We start from the raw sequence: 25,838 nt of genomic DNA on the forward strand, positions 1-25,838 counted from the left end.
GACGCAAACCTGCCTCCCCAGTCATATTCGCCTGGAACATTGGTGTTGCTTCGCGTTCCCTCCTCTGCTCCTGGCCTTTCCACAAAGCTACTGCAGAAGTATGAAGGCCCCTACCGCGTCCTAAGTCAAGCCTCTCCCGTCAACTATGTTGTCGAGCCCGTTCAACCATCCGCAGATCGGTGCCGCCGTGGCCGCGAGATTGTTCACGGCGACCGACTGAAGCCGCACTACGACCCACCAGTCGTCCCTGTTCCTTAAGTCGCCAGGATGGCTCCTTTTCTGCGGGGGAGTGATTTGTAGAATGGATAGGGCGCGAGCAGGGGCGCCAGTGAAAGACGAAGACCAGGACGGTTGGTGGTGCTCGTGCTTGCTTCGTTTCGGACTGCTGGTCGCTGAACCTGTGCTGTTTTATTCATTAAACGCTCCACGGACTCAACGCTAAACACGTACCATCACTTTCTTTTTTTGTTTGTTTTTAAGCGTCAGATAAGTGTCTATGTAGAAAAATGCAATAGCATGAGCTGTCACAATGAAGCGCTCTATCAGAATAGGTATCATGTGAAATGTAGAATGTAGGGTCAGTAATGTAGTTTTGTGAAGCATGAACCAGTGCGTCAATATTTTTTCGACAGCATGCAACCATAAGATGATTATGCGTCATATGGATGTTGTGATCCAGTAATCACGCAACAATGGGCTGTCGAACTGATTTAGCTGCATGATGTACAGCATGCGTCCATACATGAAATGCAATGGAAAATAACGTACGTACCATACCGAGCCCACCATAGTTGAGTGCCGCTGGCCCGAAAGGGTACGCAAACGGACGAAGCATGTCAACTGTTGGGATTGTGAAATCATTCCATTGACGCGTATAAAAAGATCCTTCATTAGCCTCGTCGTACAGTGGGGTAGTCGGGTCGCTCCAAATGAGGTGCGAAGATAAAGACAGGGCCTGTATCCATGTCGGGAAAAGTAGGTCAAGTGGGGCATCCGGGTAAGGCCCTGTGCCAGGTGATCAAAAATTTATTGTTACCCAAAGATGGCTGTGTTGCTACTTACACACTTCACGTAACGTAGCGGGCCAATATCTGTGTCTGCTGAACTCTAAGATTCCAACGACAAAACTGGCGCGATAAGTTTTGTAACGCAACGATATATTTATCATTTGCTGCCGTTTGCCAGTAAATAAATTCAAAATGACTAGCACCCAGAACGCAATTATACAATGCTATTGGGAGAATGGTAAGTGCGTCGTACTGAAATGTTAAAAATATTTCTGGTAGAATACTGGAAAATGGAGAAAGAATGGTCCAGTGCATATACAGAAATCCTGTTCAGGCTACGGCTGCTTAAGCGGACTGATTGCTTCAAACCTGCCAGGCTCAGGCGTGACTCGCTCTCTGCTGGCTGCATGACGGGGACACAATTTGTGCGGCACCCCGAATCGAGATTCTCAGCAGTTGAGGACATATGTATTTGTAAAAGTGTCAAGTTAAACTCAGCTTTTTGTGGCTGCTTAGGATTATGGTCGAGAACGAAAACTCGGCCTCGCTAAACTCGACCCACCGGTCTTGACGGGCCAATAGAAGCAGATGCCAATGTATGCTTACGAACGTCGTCTGCAATGTCAGAAACACCCCGGCTTTTTACAAAAGATAATTGCAGCAGACGAAACTTCTGCATTTGAATACGACCCGAAAAAAAAAAAACAGCGGTGCAATTTCAAACGGCAAGCTCCGGTGTCCCCACGTCCAAAAAAGTTCGATTGACCGAATCCGTAGTGAAAACCATGTTGGTCGTGTAACTCGACGCAAGGGGGTAATGCACTGTGAATATGTACCGGAGGAGCAGGCAGCGATTGGTGTTTTTTGCATTGAAGTGCTAAGAAGACTGAAGATAAGGGTCAACCGGGTCAGGTCAGCCATCACCGCAAATTGGAAATTGCATCACCGCAATGCAACCAGCCACGGTCAGCAACTACGCGACGATAAATGGCATCGCGACGATTCCTCTACCCCCCTAGAGTCCCGACTTGGCACCAGTAGAATATTTCCTATACCAAAAATTGAAATTCACCCTTAGTGTACGCCGCCATGGTATTACAAGTGCTTTCATAGAAGCTTCAACGCGTGCACCTAAAGACCTTCGGGAATCCGCAGTCCGGGGAAGCTTCGACAAGTGGACAATCCGTTGGCAAAAGTGTGTCGACGTTCATGGGGCCTACTTTGAAGATTATACAAGCATTGCAGCTAGGCCATTTAACTCAACCGTAGCCCGACGCGATATTATCGCAGTGTGTGTGAATTCGAACGGATCTTGCGAATGAAAAATACAGTTTCGCTTAATGACGACGCAATAAATTATAATGTACTAATTGAAGTAAGGCAAGCAAGTCTATTTTCCATCCAATCTCGCGTAACTCTACGTGACAGCGGCGTAAGGGATAACGCCGTTCAAGGGAGAGAATCGCTTTATGTGCACTTGTCTCAACGCGTAGCCTTGAGAGCGCATGACGTAGAAGAGCATATGTCTGTCGAGATAGCGAGCCCTTCGAGCGACATCCCCCTTTCTCTGGCTGGCGTCCCTATCACTCTAAGCCGAAAATGACTAAAATGGGGTATGGCATTGGGCCTTCAGGGGACTAAATGGGCTGCCACAGATTTTGAACAATTTTTTGGACCAACTGTGGGAGTATCTACAGGGGTTCAACTGTTACTCTCTAGCACTTACTCCAGTTGGTTTAAATGTTGGTCCTCATAAGATGTTCCAGAGGGGGCTAACACTTGAACCGTCTGGACTAACCGAGAAAAAAAAAAGGACGGCGATTCTTCACTATGTCTGCGTAATTCTTGGCATTTCCAACTGAAGCAGCATTGAATGACGCAGCATTTGTCACGTGCAGGAACATACACCCACACACAACCATTCCAATGTAAAACACCACACACACCGGCCGCCCGAGCTACACCGCTGAAAACCAACCATCGGCTGTAAATAGGCACAGCAACATGACTTCCCTTGTAGTGCCGGTGGCAGATTTCTGCTCGGCCTAATAAAACAACAAACATTCTCAGCGTACGTGTAAACATTCGTGGGCTCATTGGTAGTACCGCAACACACCGATCTTTTAATATGAACCCGCCGGATATTTAACCCCATTTCAGTCAGCGAATTTGAATTATCAGCTGGTACTCTATCCTGTCGGCCGAACCAGCGTTAGCAATGCTGGCGCACGAGTCCGTAAAATGCACTTATGCACACAGATACATAGAAGCAGCACTTATGCAGCGATGCCGGCGAAGCAGTGAGGCGCCCCGCCGATGCCGGCTTCTTGCCGACAACGTCCTATAGGCCTTTATAAGGAGCACGGCTTTCCAAGTAAAACGACCGCTGGCGATCGCAACATGCGTCTCCAGCGCAATTTTTGTCGTCGTGATTTTACACACAAATGAAAAATAGATGTCCGCTGTCCGCGGCTTCTTACGGAGTGGTGTAGATATATGTATACCTACAACGACAAGACGGCGCGCAGGCACGGTTCTTTCACCGTGCTCGTAAGTCGCTCGCTTACAACGCCGGCCGCACGTTGATTAGTATAGGCGTTCGCATTCACGATAGATGTTTGGGAAAAGTTGTCGCATGGAGAGAAAGACACAGTTTGAAATGTACTTTATTCCAGAAGACATTATTCTCAGTGAAACAAGTTCTACGCAACGTTTCTTTCACCTGCACCGGTAACGCACTCGCACCGGCCTCCGGCCGGCTTGGTGCCGACGACGTAGCGAAGCCTACTTCTTATCGCTTCGTAGTTGTAGCCGGTGACTCCGCAGGAATACCGCCACTGACGAGCAGCTTACTTTTATTAGCGCTGGCAGTGTTCTTTGTAGTTCTTCGTAATTAGGCACATTGAAGCGAGTTATCCGAGGTGTCTGCGGCTCGAAGGCTTGCATTTGTTTGGGTCCGACAGCTCCATAGGGAAGAAACGTGGGTCAGCGCACTCCCTCGCTGTGTGCGCCGGCGCGAGTTGACCTTGACACGCATAACAGCTTCTATTCGTTGTAGCAGTGCTTCGATTTCACTCTGGCGTACAACCGATATAACTTATTTTCGTGCTAGCCGACACAGCCGAGAAGTGCAGCTCGGCAACAGGCGATCGGCGCGCAGTTACACCCCCCTTGGTCCTTTTCTTGCCCGGTGTTTGCGCACGACATGCACTGTCTCGCATTTACACCCTATTGGACGAACCGTTTATCCATTGGTCTAACGACTGCAGTTAGTCCAACTCTGCGCCCAATTTCGGCTTAAAGTGTTCATGCTGCTTACGAAACACGGGCGGGGCGTTTCCTCTTTGCATGTGGAGCAATCGACGGCAGGCACAGCACGCGGGGTCTTTTCGCACGCGCCCTCCGTGAGACGGACGGGGCCGGCTCGTTTCATAGCAGCTTGACCAGTGTTTGTCCCCAGCAGTCGCTAGCTTTTACTCTTGCGTTGAACGTATGATTCGCGGGGTGATGTTATCAACTTGGGCCTTATAAGGAAACTGACGCCGACGATGACGGAAAAAACCCGCCAACAGTGTCCATATAATTTATATCGCATTAAAAAATATCAGTTATTGCTTCGCAACCAAATGATTGAAATCTCGTCGGATCAAAATAGTTGCCGCATACAATAAGAGGTTGATTAAAACTGAGGCTTACATAATGGATCCTACTATGTTGTTGTCATGCAGGTGACCGGTTTCCCGAACAAACCCACGAAAAAAGTCATTTGTACCAAATGGCTTGCCGCCGTTTATTATACGCAAGACTTGCCTTTACGCAGCCTATAATTTGATTATCTCGTTTTAAACAAAGCTGTTTATTATTCTAAAGGTATCGAAGTGTATGTTTTCCGTATAAACGATGCACAATGTTGTAGCATTTGCGTCGCCGAGCATCGCACTCCACACTATGCGCATCTCCGGCGCAATACTCATATTTTTGTTAATTACTTTTTTGTGATAATACAGCAGGTGTAACCAGATCTCAAAGATGTGATGTACTCAGAGCAAATTGTGGGGACCGATTTGTTCCTAAAGAGTTGTCGTATATTCGCCACGTTTATATAGGTCTATGTAGCTTCATACACTGAAGTTCAACAGATGTTTGTGTAAAAAACATCTAACGCTCATACAACTCTCTCAAAAAGGGTAATTCTCTCGACCTCCTGACGACATTTGTGAGCGTTAAATGCGCCCTGCACAACACCTAAGTATACACTAGAAACGAGTTAGGTCACAATCAGCAGTGCTGTTTGGAGTGTCTCAGCACACTGAATTCAATGGCATTGGGCAATTTGTTGAGCATAAACATTACGGTGACGAACAGGTGCGCGAACGACCATACAGTTATGTTTCAGCCAATATTTATTAATTACCGGCCTGATATGAGAGGTAATAAACACCGGCCTGATACGGAACACCTAGAACGAGAATCTGAAGCAAACCCGTATTTTTAGCGGTTCCACAGCCTGCTGGAAGTACGAAAGTTCGACGTGCAAAGTGATTGTTGTCCTAAAGAACGTGTCGAGCAGCTTTAAATACCCATCTAGATTGCTGTGGCAGTTAAAAGTAAGCAAAAGAACTGTTGTGTTCCATCCAATTTGGTGGAAAGGTTCTCCAATAGTGTCAGTAAAACTCATAAAAAGATATAGCACATGCATTAAAATTATCAACGTGCGTCATTTAATAGGTCATATTATATCTGTTGTGTTACATGGGGAAAATGGACTCAATAAAATGCGCAATGTTTGCTACAATTCTGGCTACCAGTGCTTCTACTTTTAGTGCTCATTAGCACGCTAGATCCTTGAGGTGAAATACAACAAATTATGTCGTCTCTTTTGTTGCATTGCGAAACATAAATCACACTGATCACATCGCAGGCTAGCACTGGTCACAGCAGCAAGAAACATCTCGACACGCTGATAATTATGCACCACACGAAAAGTGTGCATAGTAATAAATACTCACTGTAAATATCTTCGATGTACTCGGGGTCTAATCGCTTGCCGGGGCTTCCTACATAGGTCTTGATGTCCTTAAACTTGCTTAAAGCAGCTTTTCGGAATTCGGGGCCAAGCCAGGTCGAAGATTCTAAAGCTTTCTGGTAGGCGCTGTGGATTGTGGATACCATCTTCTTCGCCTTTCTTATCATATCCTGTGGAATCTCTGTACAGGAAAAATTTATGCAAGCACACCGTATAAGAGGAAGTGACATAATACAAGACATTTGTTATCAAATACCATGTCGGCTGTATGAGCATCGTTATGTCAGGCTACTGCATATCTTAGAGGATGTAGAACAACTGGAGCACATTAACATCGTCTCCAATTCTAGTCCTAGCAAAACAATAAATATTGCGGCAACACTTCGTAAATGCGTTGCGATATTTCAAATGCGAAACATGTCTTAGCGAACCGATGCCACTGTGAGCGTTACTATCTATCTATCTATCTATCTATCTATCTATCTATCTATCTATCTATCTATCTATCTATCTATCTATCTATCTATCTATCTATCTATCTATCTATCTATCTATCTATCTATCTATCTATCTATCTATCTAGCTGCCCACGTCAGGGTGCTCTCGTAATGGCCTCCTTAACTTGATGTAAACCAGAATTGGCATGGGAAGCTAGAAGATTTGACGAATATTACTGCCTGGTCATGGCATGAATAACGTGAAAATCCTGTCGCGTATGTCGTCAAACCCTTTCCTCCGGACACATGTGGCACATACCCGTTTTCCACGAGCCGTGGTGTACGGGTATGCTCCACAGGTGATTGACAGTTTATATCTAGCCAGGAACGGCGAGAACAGACGCTGGTAACTTTATTGCGAAAGCGTTAAAAGAAACCGACATCGGCAGCGTCGACCCGATGAATGCAAAGAATAAAAATCAGGATCCCAGCCTAAGCATTCTGCGTGGCAGACAGGTATTCAGCCTCTGAATCATGGCAGATCTAGAAGCTGCTTTCGAAAAACACCCTCTGGAGGCCCAATATCGTCGCAACGTGAATTGTGGTTGTAGTGCTAACTCTCTAGTTTTATAAAAAAAGCAATAAGCACCCCATATGTACTCCAGCAACACAGGTGAACTGTCGGGTTAACGTCTGTGGTTGGAGTGCTGGCTCCGCTATTAGCGAGTTTTAGTATATCGGAAAACAGCAAACGCAAGGATTTAGCGTTAGCGCTAGCGTTGCGTGCTCCTAACTGCGCATGAGCAGAACGTAAACGTAGCCCGAGCTCTTACGTACGAACGCTATTTCTCGAATATAGCGTTCAACGCTAACGCACGCATATAGTGGACTAGAACTTCTAGTTCACTATACGCACGCAAGAGATCCCGTACGTAGGGCAAGATGGCGGTGCCTGTTGAAGCGAGAGCCGTCCACTTCGAATCTTTCTCGTCGTCGTCCTGCATTATTAAACACACCCATTGACAAATAATGTTCGTATTTCATTTATATTTCAGTATTGAGACTTCGACAACCGTGTACCGCCAATAAAATAGCTCCGTTTTTGAGATACAAAGTGGATTTGCGGTGCAGAAGGCTTAAGAAAATTTGTTTACAAGGTCCGCTCATGCTTTCCGTTGCCGCTCAGAGATGGCGACGCTGCCTCAGTCGCACTAGAGTTACTGTATATGCTACCTTTAGGTAGCAGAGTTGCGCATCTGTTTTCCAGAGCCGCTAGCAACCATGCATTGCGGAGGAGCTGACGCTCGGGCCAATTTTTGTATTTCTCGACGCCGCCGCTGCAGCGAATTGAATTAACACTCGTCATCGACAGCCAATGTTTATCGCCGGCCTTCGACATGCCAAAGATGTTTATCAGCGACACTGTAGGCATGTCGCCTGCAAAAACGGAGTGCGACTTCACCGCATAGCTGTGGTTGCTAGCCGGACCTATGCGCAACTCTGCTACCTAAAGGTAGCATATACAGTGACTCTAAGTCGCACCTTTCCAAGATACGGCCACAAGTCACCCCAAGACATGTCATGATTCGTTTCCCTTCATGTTTTTCGCGGCAGTGCATGATGCATGGTGATGCGTGTGCGTTTCTCGAGCGAGGATAATCTTAACCTCGAACGCGGCATGTCGACAGAAATGCGTTTCTGGTCGTCAGAAGTCAACGGTTCTGCAAACGCGACACGGAGGCACAACAACGGTGACTTTGGAAGTTTGGATTAGCTCGGCTTAGTGGCGCTTTTGGGGATTCTACAGTGCATTTAGTGTTTTTATGTCCAGATGGCGCCGTAAGCGCTTGTGCTATCGTTAGCGGGAATGCCTTCCGCTGTACTAAAAGACCGCCAGTTGGCACGCAGCGCGTTTCGTTTTAGCGTTAGCGTTGAGACGCACGCTAACGCTAACGTAAGCGTTTCCCGCTATAGTAAAACTCGCTATTATAGCGGTCTTATACACATTACATTTTTATTCCTATATTTCAGCAAGCTAGGTGCAAGCGCTGCTCGACCCCGGAGGAATACGCTAAGGAAAGTTACGTATGCTATTCATATTCATCGCACCGTAAAGTGCACTTCGTTTCGTTTATACTGACGTATGTGCTCTAACGTAAGAGTTGACGTTACGTCGCACCATAAGTTACCCTTAAAACGCCAGTGTTGTCGACTTGCCTGGTAAGTCCGCGATGTGCACACAACTACTACACTTACAAAAACACGTCGACACACTTCGTAACGCCTAGCTCAAAGCCAAAAAATGCAGCATAGAAATACTCGCTGCTGACTGTATCGCATTAAACCGAATCCCACAAGACGTGGCCTCTGCCAAAATTTGTTTTTTTTATTTGATTTAGATTGGCCATTATGACAAAGTTAGACATGTACGTTTTTTAGGCATGGTTAAAAAGAGCTTGCAGCATCCGAAAAAAAACATGGCTGATCCCTCCGTCATAGGAATCAGTATAACACGAAAGTGAAACGTGTCTTCACAGAAGTAGTGCTCATTGTGTAGTGATATATAAGAGCTTGTACAATGTCAATTTGTGTTTGGCAGCTACAGCACCGTTTGACGTGGATGCACTCATGTTGACAGCATGTCTCTATCGCGACGACTAACGCCCATGATCATGATTAAACCATTGTGGTAGCTGACGGTGTGAACATATATTTGGACACAGCGAATCGTGAATCCCGCGTAAGAATGATATCAACAAGCTCATAATCAACACTGGTACCCGGTATGCACTTCTTCAAAGCGTCGTCAATTAAGGAGAGAAACGACATGGTGTGCGCTTTCTAGTAATGGGTAGCCGACGCCTGTGCTCATGCATACATAACACACACTGCTCTTCAGCAACACGGGAGGTAGAGGTTCGTAGCCTGAGCCGCAAACGCGTGCGTCCCACTGGCCTGTGTCTCGCAGGCGCTGCTCTCGCTTCACCAAGGCACGACATTCGCCCGTCGAAATCGCGTCCTTTCTGCAACGTATATTGCAGCAGTTTTGTTAGTCGGTGCTCTCGCAATTGAAGCAGTCGGCGGCGGAGAAATCCCGTTGGTGCACGTGGAAGCTGCACTACTGAGCCGACGCACGCTAACACGAAGCCAAAGGCAAAGAACGTAACTGCGTCAAGGGTGCCTCGGCGACGCCAGCGCTGCCAGTCTACTTCTATGGTATTGAGACACTTTAACCATGACCTCCGATATCGCGTGCAATCTCGCAGTAAGCGCTAGTAAGTGTCGATCGTGAAGCATTACTTCTTTTCACATCTCACAGGCGGTGGCACCGCCCCGCTCCGCCGCGAAAGAGAATGTGTGAAAGATATAAGGCGCGTTCGCGCCGTGTCTAGCATCTCCCGCGTTAGCATACTCGGTAGGGCGCCGAGCGCTTGCCGTCGCGGCCGCAACGTCGTGGTTCGGTTCCCAGCGGGGTATCTTTTTCTTGGTTCTTTTCTTGGGTATCTTTTTCTTTGTTCTTTTCTTTCTCACCCGTTGGCGTCCATTTTATCAACGTCATATCCGTGACGGATGTACTTGGTGGACCCCGGCATGAAACACTTTCGTGTTAAAAAAGTTTAGACATATATTTGATTTGTCAATTAATGAGTTCTCTTTTTATGCGTACGGTTTATCGCTGCGCTGTCCCTACAGATAATTATCAAGAACATGACACAATATAGCACTCGTAATTTACAAAGTCGTTGCTTTACACACAAGAGTTAGTTGAATATTTACAAGAGGTCCTTCGCACACTGCAAACGTTCGATAACTAAAAAAGTGAAACAAATATAAATCGAATTCCAAGCATTTATGGTCACTAGTTGGTATATATTGATTTCGTAGAAATGAATACCTGTCTTCATCAAATATTGTTAAGCACGCCGAGGCTAGGTGCCCAGAAACGCTGCTCTCTAATTTTTAAATTTATTAGCGAATGTATTATGGCAATATGACCGATCACAGAGTTTTAACGCAATACCTGGTCACCTTATCTTGACTTTGCATTTTCCTTTATTAATGATATTCCAGTCAATTAAATAAATGAATTTTGTTGATTCAGGAAAAAGAGTTTCACTTGCCTCCAAATCCTGTAAATCATGAATGGCTGCAGAAAAAAATTTCTAATATATGTTGTATTATAAACTAACGGTTTGCGTCAGAGATCCTATATGATACTTGTTTCTTTCTTCCTCCTCAATTTGCGCCAGTGAGTCTTTCCTTGGCGCCGGTGGTTTGCCTCCGTGGCAGTAGATCGGAGTGCACGTTCGCCAGTCGTTTAGGTATTTATTACGGCGAAAATCTGAAATGTCTCGTAAGTCCAATAATCCGCCATCAGGCGGCGTTGTCAACACGAGTATTAGAAAGGCTCAAGTGAATAGGTCACAGCGTCATGGCATGACGTCACGCGATGACATCTTTATGGTACCATCTCCTGATGACATCGGATGACGTCATCGCATTATTAACGGTTGGCCGATCGCGCAGGATGAGCAAGGACAGGTGACGCGCAGAAAGCTTCCTGGCGGGGCGGGGCAAAAATGCAGTCGACTAAGAACGCCCAGAGAAATTAAACAAGTGCATTGTGCTGGCATCCGTTTGCACCCGTGTCTGTTTAACTGTACCTAAAGGGTACCGAACGTTTCTACACTTGAAGCAACGATACAATGAAGAAGGTCGTGCGAATACCACGGCAGGCGCACAATGCAGTAGACTTACCAGACAGGAAAAAGGGACTGATGACCGCCAACTCCATGACAAGTCTGACGTGCTTGTAACAAGCCTCGCTTGCAGTCCTGTCCCCAAGAAACATGTATGGGTCAGTGAACGGGACCAGCTGCCTGTACACGCTCCAGGCGACTATGTATCGTAGCCCTTCTTCGCCCACCGACTCGCTGCTGAAGAGGTTCACGAGAATTGTGGGAACATGTGGCTCATACAGAATTTGGTCCGTACCTCCATAGGTGCCATTTGTGTACTTGGAAAAAAAGGCAGCCCATTCAACTGGCAGGAATGGGGCGACAGAGATGGACAGACGTTAATATTATTGTCATAATAGTACACTCTCGTACTGCCCTGCACCTACGGCACATTCAACATAAGATTCGGATATATACTGTAATCGCACAACACCTTAGAAATCTTTCTGTAGACAAGTTTTGGCTGAATACAGGAAATTTCAATGAATCTGGAAAAACGACTAAAATATGCGATGCCATGAGTTCGTACTACTGGTGATTTAGGTCAGTAGAGAACTGTTCATTTCTTAGCTGTAGCGGTAAATTGTCTGCGGACTTATGGAAAGACAAAACCCAGAACTATAACAGCCAAAGTTTTACAAAAGGATTGTTTTGTCTGAAATGATATTAAATGAAGCGATTCAACAATATTAACAATAAGAGGCATCTCGCCCATTCTGGCAACAGCGCACAAGATCGTTTCCCGCCACTGATGTTTCCATGAATTCCAAGTGTGTTACGATAGCGTAAGTGCGCTGTGGACTTTGACGTTCCTGGTTACCTGGTGCATACTAGTCGTCACAAAAGCGCTATCCAGCCCGATCTTTTCGCACTATCTTGCTAATATCGCGAAAAGAAGCTGGATGAGGCTTTAACTATACTGTAAAAGCGTTTATTGACGCGTTCTAGATGCGATTTTTCCCACTTTTCGCCAGTCGCGAGTAGCCCGTCAATCTGCGCGCAAGGCATGCCATGTTTGAGTTATTTTCATCCTATATTGCCGAAACGCCTGTTTTGCTGTCATTCAGCTTGACTTCGTTCTTAGAGAGAAGCGAATTATTCCCACCACGTATTGCGAAGTCGCAATGAGACGTTTAGCCTAGATGGCGGTTGAGACGTTCGGAAAAAAAAAAGGTTACAGAACATTTACGAATTGTTCCCATACCTGGTGTAACGTATGGTTTTGTCGTGTCGCCGAGGACGGAAATAACAATGTAAGCCATTTCGGATTGAGATGTGCTTTTTTCGATGCTGTCCACTGCAGAAATTATAAAAGAGAACAATGCACAATATTCAAAATATCTCCAATTGAACTATTCGACTTGCGTGCAGGTGAAAGAAAGAATCGCACAATTTTTAAAAATTAACTCAAAGGAACGCTGCAAACACCTAAAATAAGACGCCCAGATACAAATGCCGATGGCATAATACGTGACATAATGGCGATAGCATTATTAGACTGCACGCATCATCTGTGACAGCCTTGACCCATAAAGGTTATCTATGTCACTAACAGTCATGCATTCTGATATCCACTGTCCGGGATTCATCTTCCTCGATTTCAACACCGGGCATCTAGCATGAAAACGACAAAGAGGTTTTTTTTTCCTTGAATCGAACAGAAACGAACAATCAGCATTTTATTACGTCTCCTGATGCATGGAAGGTTCTTATTTTATTGCAGCTAGTTTGATTACGAGTGATTAATTGTAGTCGGACTCTCTGACGTCATCGGGGTCATTTCCGAAATGCTCGTGGCTCTCATCGTGTGACACATTTAACTTAATTTCTCGGTAGTAGCGCACTGCTATTGATAATATTGCCGTTTTAGATGTTGTCATACATTGAGCTTTCACTCTGACATAAATTGTCATTTGCCTTTAGTGTCCCTTTAGGTGTGCGTTTCCAGAGACTTAATGAGAATGACAGCCTACTTCCGTGTATTGATCGTAACTGCAATCCCCACCATTTTTATGTGCTCTAGTCATCTTCGTTCTATCGTTTGCCGCCCATACAGATCATAACGTATGAAACTAGGAATTCAGATTTCTTTGAACACGAAAATGTTTTAAAGAGGGGTCTACCAAGGCATCACTGAAAACATTTTGTCACGGAAGTGACATCGGTAAAACGCAGATGAATGGAAGACAAGAAAAATATTCATGATTCGCATGACGTAGGAAGATGACGTTCCGCGATGATAAGTGTCGGGCGCTCTACTCAGTGCTCTACTGACAAACATGCGTGAGGCTTCACAAACGCGCCTTATATCTCTGACAACTCCCTCTCACAGTGATCTTGGTTGGCGCAGGTGGTGTCGCCGTCTGGGAACAGCGATGTTAAGTATTGCATCATGACACTAACCAGCGCAGACAGGGAACGCTTCGACTTATTCAACGCAAAGCAGGCTTTGGGTCCAGTATTGTAGGAAAATCTACGGTCGGTGCTACGTAGCTTATGCTGTATTCGGTTCGGTGACGACGCAGTTGCATGCCGTGCATTTGGCGTCGTGCTAGTGTTTGGCGGCCCCTTGCCTGAGTAGTGTAGCTTCCGCATGCACCAACGTTGTTTCTCCGCCGCCCTCTGCTTTTAGTGCGATAGCACCGACTGATAAAATTGCTACAATATGTGCCAGAGAAGGCAACGACGTTGGCGGGCGCACGTCGCGCATTGAGTGTTTTTGGTGAAGGAAAATACACGCCATCGGAAAGTAGAGAGCCTTCCCGCGTTAACGGCTTCAGCTACGAGCTTTTTCGCTCTCGTTCCTTAAGCGCTGTGTAGTATGTGCATGAGCACAGGCGATAGCTTCCCTGTTACTGGAGAGCGCAAACCTTTGCGCTTTTTCTTAAATGATGACGCTATGTATGAGTGCATGTCGAGAACCAGTGTTTGCCATCTCTGCGTGGGGTTCTACATGTGATGTGTCGAGGTGTATGTTAAATACTACTGCTACCACGAAGGTTTCATCATAATCATGGATGTTAGCCTGCGGGCGGGATAATTGCCACTAGAATTTAACGTGGGCACATCCGAGTCAAACAGTCCTACAGCTGCCAAGCACCAGAAGAAATGTCTCTTATATCAATACGAGAGTTTGACAGTAAACAATGCCCCGCCACGGTGGTCTAGTGGTTATGGCGCTCGACTGCTGACCCGAAGGTCGCGGGATCGAATCCCGGCCGCGGCGGCTGCATTTTCGATGGAGGCGAAAATGTCTGAGGCCCGTGTACTTAGATTTAGGTGCACGTTAAAGAACCCCAGGTGGTCTAAATTTCCGGAGCCCTCCACTACGGCGTCTCTCATAATCATATCGTGGTTTTGGGACGTTAAACCCCAGATATTATTATTATTATTGACAGTAAACAATCAACTACTCTTCATAGACGGTTTCACTTTCTTTTATACCGATTCTTATGACGCAGGTTTCAGCCATGTTTTGAACGCTCGAACACATGGTCGATTGCTTTTGACTGCGTCACTACTGAAAGGGGCCATCTACTGATATGTTACGTAATAAGCGATAGGCTGTCGCCTATCGATTTTTCAGCATAACATGAATGCCAGCAATCGTGCAATGCAGGCGTCCGCAGGTGGACATGCCGAGTGTGGCTGGTATGTTTAAGTTCTGCAGATCCCAAATGTTTGCTTCTCTAAATTCCTACTCACTACAGCTCAAAGGAAGGATTCATGCTTTGAATAGCGGTGGCCTTTAGTTATCAAGACAAGTCCCGGAATCAATAGTTATAACTGTAAATAATAAACTTCCCCTGCCACGGTGGTCTAGTGGTTATGGCGCTCAACAGCTGACCTGAAGGTCGCGGGATCGAATCCCGGCCGTGGTAGCCGCATTTTCGATGGAGGCGAAAATTTTTTAGGCCCGTGTACTTAGATTTAGGTGCACTTTAAAAAACCCCAGGTGGTCGAAATTTCCGGACCCCTCCGCTACGGCGTCTCTTATTATCATATCGTGGATTCGAGACGTTAAACACCAATTATTAATAATAAATAATAAACTCATGAGTCTGGACGACAATCACGTTAACTTCGACGTCTTATATTGTAAAGGATTGAAAGCAAGAACATTTCAGTTTTTTTTTATTTTCAATGCTTTTTTTTTAGTTTCAGATAATTCTTCATAAGCAGCAATATTGCATAATGCATCATTTGGTTCTCCCTTTCATGCGTCCCTCAACGAAAACCTTCGTTTAGGTAGTCTTGGTTTAGGTTTAGGTTCACAAGGCGTGTCCTACTGCGTATCCTTGGGTAAATTGAACATTGCCTCGATATTGCAAAAGCTGTCTTTACTGTAAGTATTGGGTTTTACAATCACGCAAAATAAATATACTAAACATTTAAAATGCTACACGTGTGACACTCTGGGGAAACACTTCAGTTCTTCAAGCTGTGTCATAGTTAACTGTTGAAACACTGTAGAGTGTGTCACTTCATCAAAACACAGAGAACACATTTTGATGTCTGCAAAACAGCAAGCCGGAGGAGGTGACCGTGCATCGCTATATATACTATGCGTATGAGTGGGTGAGAGGTTTGAGTGGATTATTAGCGTTACAAAAAAGCGGGCACTACGTACAACATCAACGACGAATGTGAAGGACTGACAACTCTGTTTGGCTTACATCTGGGTTTCATCGTGCTGTTTGTGTGCAAAGTGACAGCAGGTATGGTATGTCGTATGCGCAAGTTAGTTCAGGAGAAGCATGATTATTATCACCCATTCATTTGCAGAGTGTTCCACACAGTATATACGTTCTAGCCATTGTCCACCTACACAGGTATCGCCTAAGAAAGGGTACATCCCTCTTTGAACATCGAACCTGTTTAGCACATCGCTCCTTATGTCTCGCATCAGGAAACAATAATTATCATAAACGGCTATGTGCCATAAAAATTGGGTAAATCCGAATATTCACCACTGGATCACTAAATATGAAGACAGCAACAGTTAGCCCAACAAATGGCTGCGATTCCCTTTAAGCCATCATCATATCATCGCAGTCATTGTCAAAGACGAGTACCGCGGGAGCCGAACCGATGATGATAAGTCAAAGATGGAGACCAAACTTGCTGCAATCTCGCAACAGCCAAGTCTAAGCCAAGTTTAACCTCGTTACAGCCAAGTTCAAGTCATGTTCAGCCTAGATACGGCACTAAATAAGCATGAAACCACAAGCTTCGCTGTGTATTGAGCTTTGCGCAGATTAGTGCAAGCTTCTAGCCATTTTTTTTTACACAATTCCAACCAGTCGCTCCACGCATGATCAACGCAGCCAAGTGTCGCCTAGCAACGGATGCGTGGCCCTTCCTCACGTACGTCTTTTTGCGCACGCCTACACTTTCGTACTATTTTCTGTGGCCTTATTATGCAACGAAAATATATGTTCAAAATGATGGGGAAAACACACGCCATATTTGGCATTTTCCTTCTTGAATGACCAAGCTGGACCTTTAGAATAGTTCTGGTACATGTCTTCTTAGAGCACGACAAATGCGGTGTCGATGACAAGAGAAGTCCACTTCTCTCATCCGAAAAAAAAAGAAAGCGCAGTAAAATTTCCTTGCGCGGTGTCTTAGTGCTTGCAGACATCATAATGTCACACCGTCGACATCAAGCACTGTCTTATGTGGTCTACCCCTAAAAAATAACCAAGAAGGGCAAAACCGAATCCGTCTCACGTTGGTCGTTGTATGCCTTTATCTTCGAAGCGAGTCGCTTGTCCAAAGGAGGCTTCGCACCATACATTATCAAAAGTTTGATATATTCCTCCGTGCCGCGATTCTGCTGTGATTCTTGCCACTCAAGTTGTTCTTGGCTGTAGTAAAGCTGCAAACGAATGGAAAGACATAAATGTTTCTTGATACTGTCGATCCTACATTAGCGGAAAACACGTTCTTGAGTTTTGCGGCAGGTCCCGGCACTTGAAGCTGCTTAGACAGGCAAATGTCGATCCAAACAGCAAATAATAACAAGCTTTGATTCGATTGTTTGTTAATATAATCAGAAATTTCCTACTGAATGCTACTTTACAGGCAGTCACATGGGTAATATTTGAGGCTTTTTGCATTTATCACGCTGATAAAGAACGCGTACACGCAACATCTTGGGTACCTATTACAAAGAAGCACACAATACAAATGAAACACCACAATTAACGTCCCTTATGCATTCATTGGCTTCATTATGGGTTGGTTATCATATATTAGAAAGAAGCGCATCATGAGGGACACCTCATGATCAAACATTTGTGATTCGTCGTTGCATCTACTGGCTTTGTGCATTTGGCTGTTTCCATTGTAGCACATTCTTTTGTGCATCTGCGTGCGTATTTTATTATCACACGGCTGTTTGTTCGTGTGTTCGCTGACGCATTTCCCAGTTGAAGACTTGCGCACTGCCCTCTCCCACACCTATTTCGTTTTATTTCCGCACTAGAGAATATGTGTTACAGGAAATGCGCCATAACCAACTAGCAAACATTGTTCCATAAATACATGGCAAAGACCAGTGTACGGGATGAGCAACGTTTAGGAAAGCCAACACGGCACGCTGGGAAACACAGGATGAGAACTGATCAAAAGGCGAAGGGGATGTTTCTGCACCAAACGTCACAAGAGCCGGCATAACACCATCTCCGAGGATCTTCTTTTCATCTGGCATGGCTAAGACACCTTGGTTGTTACCCTGGTGCAATATCGTGCTTTATTGCTGCTTCTGAAATAAATTTTGCTAATGCTTCATTTGTGTTGTAATATTGAACTTTCAGCCTGCGATCACACATTTATTTGCAAACCAGGCATCAAATATAATACTAGTCTGAATTCCACGACCGTTAACTTTTTTACTCTGAACTCATTTCCCTCTTTCCAAGTTCAAGGGAAATCCTGGACCTCTCAGGTTTCACAGTGTCATTCTTTACTACAGTTCGGGCTTGTGTGATCTATACTCTGCCGCGTTAGGAGCGACGCCTTTAATGTACTCATTCTGGCATTTCCCTGTAACCTTACCGCGTAAAGTCGTTTACTTAGATGTGACCGCGCCGCAGTCTTAAAATTTGCAGCGCGCACCTTGGTTCCGCTTTCGCTATAAAAGCGAACGTCTTCCTCGTATTCACCTCTGTTTTTCCTGCCTCGCAATAACTAGATGCACATACCCAAACTACGCACGAATGTAACAAATATTACGTGTTTTATATCCTTGTGTAAGATTTCTCAGGGCTAATGCCTATCCTTTGTCTTCCAATGAACGAAAGCTGTAATTGTATTGCGCCCTCCGAGAATTCTACCAGGCTACCAACGTATTTCTGTTATTCGTAGAGTCCATGCCGCACTTATGGTCCTGTTGTTTCCTCCCTAGAGCTTTTGCAACCTTTGAAATTTAGGAGGCTGTAAACTAAGCCGTATGCGTTGAGTTGCGCACAGCATGCGTCTAATACGAGAGTTACAGTTACTCTGCATCTCACTCTTCTTTACTTTGATGTGAGCTACAATTTCATCACTGCTGCAGAAATCATATATGTTGCCTTCAACTTCACGAATTACACATTCAGGCCCATATACTGTCCCGATGGAGAGACCTCTCAAATGCATTTTTAAAATGACACAAACATTTGTATACTTTCCACTCAGTTAATACACCTGCCAAGCCTACTCAGTAACGAACGCTCGACGGCCCACAGCTTCATGATGACGGACAAGAATAGGGCCGAATCAGCCGACACGATGTGAACTGATGCGAAAGGTATTTGCGACGTACTCGTAAAACCAATTACACAAATAGTATGTGTAAATATTACGCAAAACACTGTCTTGAGGCCTATACTTTATTCTAGTTTATACAGGCCTCACTAGCTCTCCTTCCCAAATTGAGGGCAACACTTTCTGAGGTTGGCCAAATAATTTTCCGACTTGCAGGCATGCTAGCTTCGCTTGTCAAAGGTCACATCCTGTATTCCGTAAGAAGTTCCATTTTCAATATCAACCATTCCGATGTGGCCGTTTTTTTTTAATTCGTATTATCTGATTGCAAATATATGCGTACAATTTTGCTTGTTAACTGAGGGGTTGGACATTCATTAAAAACTGTAAAACTGAGGCTCGGGCATGCGATAGCTGAATAAAGTTACTTTATCCAGCCTGAGTGTTATCGAGCCGCATGAAGTCTATCATTTTGAAGCCATAATCCATGTCCCACGCACCTACTATATAATTACTAATATAAAAAGCACTCGATGCAGCTTCGTAGTTAAGGGTGTTTGTTGTAGAAGCCACCATGCTTGTACGAGTACGTCAAATATGAGTGCCGCATTCAACATCCTTGCTGGACGCTCTCTCTTCCTGTTGCTTTAGATAATGCATGTACACTGCAAAACTAACTGGATATGCTAAATCCAGCTTCAGCAAGGTTCTACGGCGGACTTCACCAGTGCCACAACAGCTGCGCTAAAATGCAGCAAGACTGGTTGAGGCACTGTCGGTACACAGTTATTAATTATTCCTATTGTGCGATTATCAGCATTACAAAACCACTCTTACGGCTGAAAATGTACCGAGACGCGCTTCGCTAAGCAAGTTCACGTTCGATGTCTGTAACAGATATTCATCCCTGAACCTGCAAAAGTTGACAACAGTGCTGCTGGTGATATCCACAAATACTAATATCACCTAGTTATTAAAGCTGTATGGTGTTAAGCGAGGATAGATCTACATACCTGAACCTGTCTCTTCTGATTCACAAAGGTCTTGTCGGCGAAAAGAATAGAGATGACAACGTCGAGTCCGAGGTCAAGAGAGGCACGCACCATCATCTCAACCGGGTTAATTGTCGCTAATCTCGTCTCGTTTGTAAGGTCCAAGTTTAGGGACCTCATCCACCCGACGAGATACTGGGTCTGCGATGAAAGCAATGAAGTTATGAGATCCGAGAATTTTGCGTTGTGGGCCAAGGGCTCTCACACAAGCGTAAGTAAGAAGAATAATTTGAGTTGCCATTGATGGATGATTTGATGCTGCCATTAAGGATGATCACAAAAAAAAAAACTGCGCATACAGTATTTAACTATGCACTTGTATGTGTCAAAGAAACACTACTTTTTACTTGGAAATCGCAAGCTGGTGGCCCATATAAGCTAGCGCGAATGTATTTAATAAACGCTGTAGGCGTAACTATACATGCACCACGATCCAACTGCCAGACCAAGGCCCACAATTACCGCTGTTGCCAAACAGCCATCCACGGAGTCGCTTAAAACTACCTCCACTATGGGGCTTTCTTAAGCAGTTGTCCAGAGAGCTCTGAAAGTTTCTAGGAGCAATGACATTGCGTACAAGCCATGGCCCCCAACTATGGTTACTCTACCTGCAGCAAATTTACCTGCTAACTCTGTTTTATTATTCATCGTGAATTACAATGCAGCAAGCTCTGTTTGGGCCAATTGCCCAATACGGCACCGCTTGTGTAGCGTCTCGCAATGTAAAAAAAACAGTCACGTTTTCGTGCCTGAAAACAGAATCTTTTTGATAAGAAACAGTAAGAACTTGAAGCAGGATTATTTCCATGGCAGTACAATATATTTTTATAAGCACTAGCGCTTTCGCTGAATGACCTATAGCGTGCATGGATGCTGTGCCTCGTTCAGCCAGCATAGTGGCGGATTACACTTGCACTGCCCTGTTTTGTAAATCAGAGTCCATTGAGAGGCGATGACCTCAGAAGCGTCTTATCGTTGTTACATATGAAGTATAGGATCAATCAATGCAGTGTGAATGTGGCACGTGCTGAACTGCGCGCGGCTGGCTTAAGAATTTTCTTGAAATAAAACTAGCGTGAAGGATAGAGGTCTAGTGAAAGAAACATAGTTCTTCTCATACTGGTCCCCTGTGTTTTACGCTGTTTTTATTTCAAGCATTTTATAATAATAGACAAAGTGTCCACATTAACTAAAGCGCACTTTCAACTCTGCGCGGCTAGCTTTTCTGAAAGTTACCGTTCGTCCTTGCGCATTCTCTTGTCCTGTGCCAATGTTTAGCGCTACGTGATCAGTTATACATGGCCAAAAACCAAACTTGTCAGCTCTTCTCAGCTCGTGGACGCAGTCTGGATGAACAGAGTTACGAGAAATTTTTCTGCTGAAATATTGCGAATACAGACATACTCATGTTAAATTAAAATGTCATAGACAGTGTCATTGCTTTCTGTATAAGATAGAAATTTCGACACAGATATCACAACCTTTGCCACTATGTATAATTGCTCTTAAATAAAGCGGCCGCTTTCTTGTACAAAAATTATGTTCTGAACATAAAAAGGACACAGTTTAGCCTATAGACCAGACGCATATAGACAGAGTCGCATATAGACCAGACGACGCGTAGGGCGATGCTATAAATTTGAACTTTATATGGAACGCACGGCGACGGTGACGACGAATATGTTTTTGGAGTGTCCATGCTATTGCTATCGCCTTGCAATGTAGAAAAGACGCTCGTTTCTGCAGGCTGCCTGGTAGGGCCATTTGTCAGTACTGTTGCTGGTTTCTAGGTTCCTTAAAAGTTGATCTGCTTTCAAAATCACCCACTTGACCCCATATAATTATTACAAACAGAGAATAATTAGTTGAGAATAATATTCATACAACGCATTAGTTGATATCATACCGGGACGACACTGTACCTATTCCTCTTAGACGAGCGTACACCGAAGATTTTTCGAGAATGTTGGTCATATAAGCTTTGACTTAATACGTGACAAAAGTATTTAGCGTATGTTAGCAACTAAAGCAAAATTACCCGTTTGACTTGGATGATATGATGTATACGTAGCCATTATTTATGGATTAAGGACCACCGAAGAAACCGGCGTGCGGGAAAAAAATACGCCAGACCACACGTCGCATGCGCTGTAAAAGTTGTGCACGAGACCGAGCTAACTTGTTAGAAGTTCTCTATCGGACAAACTGGCCGATGCGTTAATGGTCCAGCATAGGAGCACGAGCTGTCACTTTTAAATGATTCATCATTTCATTCAGTGATGCACTTTACACCCTGTAACTGCGAGTCAACTCTGACTAATATTCCATTTGCGGCAACAGTGGCAATTTACTTGCCGGATAATTTAGAGACGCGTACCATATCAGAAAGAAAGGAAGTTATTGTGTCAGGGATACTTGTGTGGTCTTGCGCGACAAGGAAGAGGAATATTTCGATATGATGCTCTGATACTCTGACGACGCAATGCGTATGGGGCTATCTTGGGTAGGGCCCTTGCGCATGATGATTTGATGCGCATGATGACATTGAACCTGTATATATGTAGGAAAGTCTTTCGTAATGAATATAGTTGAGAATAGGCGCTTGTCCGATGAGGTGGGTGTGCTTCAGTGTCCGGTACATAATTTACGCTTGGGTGTTTACGCTTTAAAGTCCTTGACATCCGCCACGCCAAGGATGTCAAGGAGCAAAATATCAACCACTAAAATCCGGTGGATCCCCGCGCGCTATGGGAATCATTTTCTTACAAAGCAGTCAGCTAGTACCAGCCTATGAGGGATGTTTCGCTTTGAGGCTAGTGTTACGAGGTGTATCGATGCCTTCGTGTATATTGAGCCGTTCTGCGCATATCGTGGGCCCACGAAACACAGCGGATACAATGTTGCATAAAGAGTTGCTCATGGTCCAAATCAACGTCAGCACTCACGTTGGAGCAAGGACCTTAGTTTCATTGCCACGAAGTGCATGCTACGGTGGGATGATGTACATATCATAAGTGGGTGTCGTTCGCATATTCGCGGAGCGCTTGACTATAGCTTGATGAGAGATGTTTGCTACTTAATATAAAAGCGGTCAGCCAACAGTGCCACGAAATTTGCCGTTGTCCTGACATGACGCTTGTATGCGGTATTTTTCCGCACAGCTTCAAGCACTGGAGGGGCTCTATGGCAGAATATATGACTTCTCTTCGGAATGTCTAAGCTCGATTCCGGCTCCAGCGGCAATTTTCATGCTTTGCTTCCATCGGAATATTGCATCTCTCGGCAACGGTGTCGACGCTTTCACCGTAATGTTTGTGACACACGCTCCTTCAGACTGTAGCTTTATGGGATTTCCGAAGTCTGGGTGGATATAGACTGCGAATCACCTGCGGCGCCTACCTGCACACAATGAGTCGCGGTATTGAAGTATGTACCGGGGGTGACTGGTGGAAAGAATTTCATGAACTAAGAGACAGGGAAGTGAACCTATTCATTTCATGACCTGTGATTCGTGTTTGTCATAAATTGACGTCCTGCTGTGCCAGTTTCGGTATATACCAGGCTAATGAGGTAACGACGAAACCTCGCATGGTGGTCTAGTGGTTAACATGCTCGACTGCTGACCCAAAGGTCGCGTGACCGAATCCCGTTTGCAGCGCCTCCATTGTTCATGGCGGCGAAAATGCTCGAGGCCCATGTAGTCAGATTCAGGGTCAAGTTAATGAACACCCGGTGGTCAAATTTCTGGAGCCCTAAAGAGCGTCGTCTTTTAGATAGGACTTTAATAACGCCATATCATAGGCCGCCAGATAGATAGATAGATAGATAGATAGATAGATAGATAGATAGATAGATAGATAGATAGATAGATAGATAGATAGATAGATAGATAGATAGATAGATAGATAGATAGATAGATAGATAGATAGATAGATAGATAGATAGATAGATAGATAGATAGATAGATAGATAGATAGAAACGGGCAAAATGTCCTCGCATTTGAATAGCGGCCGGGGCCCCTGATGTATGATGAAATGCTATCCTATAGCACTTAACACAAAGCCATCCACCTTCGTCACTTTAAGAGGCTGGATAAAAGAACTTGGAGGACGCTGCAGCTTCGTCTTCAAGAGTAAATTGCTAGAGCCTATTCGGGCCCCTGTGCATCACCTTCAACCGCGCCGCAAGGAAAGGAACGTTTCTGAGCGTAAAATTGACCATTTGAAACTATCCTCGAATACCAACTGCAAGTGCAGTTGCGAAGTGCCCACTATGCAAATAGGCTAAGTACCCACCACGCGTCCATAAGGGGCCAGGCGCACCTGCGAGGCTGCACGCTGTGTAATGTATGGGTAGCTTTAAACACCCACTCTTTGAGCAATCCACATGTTTTAACGCCTCGTGCGATTCTTTGAGTGTGCCACTCGCGCGCATTACTTGCGTTAAAGAGACGCCTCTCCGTACATGGCATTCTTATAGCGTTTTTTACGAAGCAGTCTCAAGCACAGGCTTAACTCCATGTTACAACAGCTGCTTGCCTCGCACAATGGCTGGGTTCGATTCTCACTCAAGACAAATATCTTCTATTACTTTGATTATTCGCATCTATCTCGAATTTTCGCGCATGGACAACGCCAATTGTTTGCTAACAGCCAACAACGACGCCGCCGACACCTGAATTTCTGCGAAACGAGCTCTTTCACGATATCGCGATAAAGGAGGAGTAGTGCTGCCTGTAAGGAAATCAAGCGTGGCACACATAAATCGCCCGCTTTTTAAATAATTACGCTAATTACGCTGTCTCCACACGCATCCGTCTGCCAATTTTCGGCGTCATTATTGTCAGCAATACCACTCAATGCCAGACGCCGCCGCTCACGACTAAGGCAAATGTCGCGGTTGGTTCATTCAAGGAGCATTCATATAATAATTTTTGTCCTGTGATGCAATGAAGATACTCTAGTTTGTAGCAACAAGTGTTTCGTGAGAGCGTATTCACATTTCTTGTGCTTTAGAGAGTATGCAAATGAGTTGTTCGATGAAACCACGTTTCTTTAAAAACAAAAGTCGTAAATTTTTACATCTGCAAGAAAAAGTGCCATCAGTAACAGGAACGGATTTACGTTCACCTCAGGTTCGTAAGACGAGGCAAAATTCAAACAGGCGTGGTACATTCCAGCTGCTTTCTGCCACGAAACTTGATTGGACTCTGGTATATACGGTACGATGAGACGCAGCAGGGTGAAGAGACGAAGGGACTCCTGATTCTGGAAAGAAAGACGAAACATGTTATAAGGACTTTATGGAGACCTTGCTTCCTTGTTGTTGTTGTTGTTTACCCACTGAGCGCTGTGGTTTCTTAAACGACACCCTGTTGTTACATCCTAGTTTACGTACTAGTGTGTGGAGGAAAGGGATTGACGACACACACGACATGTTTTTCACGTTATTCATGTCAAAACCGAACAGTCATATTCGTAATAACCTCTTACCCTTCCATGCCAATTTTCGTCGACACCAAATAAAGGAGGCGATCATGAGAGCACCCAGACGTAGGCGGCTTGACAGGTAGATAGACACGTAGGTAAAAACGCACAATGTGCCAAAGGTTCGCTATGAAATATTTCGGATTTAGAAACACTGGCCTTGTTGCTTATAAAACCGAACGCAAAAAGTAATTAACATAATTGGTATTGAAATCGAGGGTTATACGAAAACCCGTCTTGTCTGGAAAATTCATGGCGAAAAATAACAAGCGCCGACGAATCGTTACAACGCCAATGGCATTTTGGCCCCGCTACGGGTGCAACGCTAACGTAGAATG

The sequence above is a fragment of the Rhipicephalus sanguineus genome, chromosome 4 (assembly GCF_013339695.2).
Source record: "Rhipicephalus sanguineus isolate Rsan-2018 chromosome 4, BIME_Rsan_1.4, whole genome shotgun sequence".
Classification (NCBI taxonomy): domain Eukaryota; kingdom Metazoa; phylum Arthropoda; class Arachnida; order Ixodida; family Ixodidae; genus Rhipicephalus; species Rhipicephalus sanguineus.